Here is a 2,340-nt window from a genome sequence, read left to right on the forward strand (position 1 = left end):
CACTAGTGTGAGGAAAAAGGGAGAGGAAGAGCAGTCTGCTGTTGCAAACAGTGCCTTTGGAGAAATCTTTCAATGCAGTGTTTAAAAAAAATCTGTGTAGCCTAATGTATAGATTTGTACTCTTGAGCGTTGGTTTTCGTTTTAATTTAAACATGATATATTTGTATTTAACTTTTAGTCCCCTCAGTCGTCGTTTGTGTTACACTATGCTGGTGGCGGGATTCAGGAAGGAGCCTCCATTAAGCCTGTTTGTGCTCGTTATGATTGTCTGTGCTCTCAGAACAAGAGCATCGTCCTTTTTTTCTGTGTCCTCCTGTCCCTGCCTGTTGATGCGACAGTGTGCTACGTGGTCAGTATGGCACAGATTATTATTGAGCAGCGTGGATAAAAACAAAAAAGTGTCCAAAATTTTTTTTTAAGCATTTAGTGATGTGACTCCTGGTTTTATCTGATTTTGAATTTCTCTCAGGAAAGTCTCGAGTGCTTTGTTGTTGTTTTTTTTTTTGTGTCATTTTGACCAACAAATTAGTTTTAAAGTCTTCAGTGGATAACAGAGAATTTCAAGTTTTTGTCGCCTTGAGGTCTGAAAAGAAAATCTTCACAAGTCTGAGACAAATTTCTCATTACTCCTCTGAGGCTCCCGACCATCATTTCTGTCTTTAAGAGGATACAGTGGGCTGATTTTAAATCTACAGTGATGATTCTGGTATTATATGAAACTTAAGTAATCCAGTGGTACCAACAAAGTCATGCATGGGGGCTAAATAATTCTCCAGAGTAAGGCAAAATATCGTCAAGGAAACACTGGCATGGATCTGAATGAAGCGTTTGATGGATACTCACAAGTCTCCCCTTTATTAACATACTAACTTTATGCTTGTTCCATGCAGTTTAGGGCAAAATTCATACAGCTTTTTGCATTCAGTATAAATTCTCTCACTGAAAACTGCAATACTTACAGAAATCTCCAAATTTCAGAACTTTTTTTATGCCAAATTGCAGCAGCATGGATTTTTCTGTCATGTTTTTTGAGTTCTTGGTGTCTTCATGTGGTATATTGTAGGGGTGAAACCACAATACAATATTGTCGTGATTTTAAGTGTTGCAATATGCCTAGTTACTGCGATAAAATATATTGCAATGTTTGACCTTTTTTAACTACAAAACTTTGTCCCAAAAGGAAAACCTTGTTTTCAGTCCGTTCATATCACCTCAGTCATTTTTATTGCAGCAAAATGTTTTTAGTGGACTAAAAAAGCCATTTATTATATTATTCCAGTTGTCTAACAAAAGAAATTTGTATTTTAATATTGATATAATATTGTATTTATAATATTGATAATTTATATAATTTTAAAAAATGCTACTTGGTGTCCGTGTGACAGTACAACATTACCACACAAAAATATCACAGTTATACTGTATCGATTTTTTCCCACTGCTCTATTATTTTAGAGAGATTTTTAACAAAGTTTATCAATTTTGTATCACGAACTGCATCAACTCAAGAATTGCTGATGTAAGTGAGCATGAGAATGGCTGTTAGATACTTCAGCTTGTGGTGGATGACCCTGATGAAAACACATTGGTCTTACTGTTGAGTTGTTTTTAATACTTCAAGCTTTGACTTCCCTAAAAAAAAGACAATAAAAGGTCTCTGTGGGTCTCAGAGGTTTAAACGTGTTTCCGTCTCAGACGTCAAGGCTATAAAAACATTAGAAAGGTGCAAATTTGTGATGTTCTCTGTGTGATTTTTTTTTTTTTTTTTTTAAACCTGTGAGATCTGGTCATCTTGGTGTGAAAACGATGCACTGTAGTGGGATCGTGACGAAAATCTCGGTATACGTTCAAGTGATCTACAAGCAATAAAACCATATTCATTTGTCGTGTGACAGAAACGCCTACGTACTGTTTACGCTCAACAGGCAAAGCTTTGTGGTTACCTTCGCATGGTATGAATCTTCGTTTTTTTTCTGTTTGTGCTTCGTAGTCTTTTAGTTAAACAGGATACAACAATGCATACAACCTTTGTATAGTAAGTTTTCACGGGACGAGCGCAATGCGTTCTTGATGTTTTAGTCATCGTTATTATAAAAGTTCTTGTTATTTATATTTAAGGGATATTTAGATTTTAGATATGTTATCCTGCTTATTAGAGTAGTCGACGAAATGTTTGGTCAGGGAAGTTTCTAGTTTTCAAGATTACTATAAAGCAAATTCTATTATAACCTGCCACCAAATAAGATTGCACTGTTCTGTACTGCTGTACAGCGTCTGGATTTATTTCTGCTCATTTTCTCAAAACGAATCTCCAACCCGCAGACCTTTTGTCAGTTCGCA

Source organism: Plectropomus leopardus, chromosome 3, assembly GCF_008729295.1.
Source record: "Plectropomus leopardus isolate mb chromosome 3, YSFRI_Pleo_2.0, whole genome shotgun sequence".
NCBI classification, from domain to species: Eukaryota; Metazoa; Chordata; class Actinopteri; order Perciformes; family Serranidae; genus Plectropomus; species Plectropomus leopardus.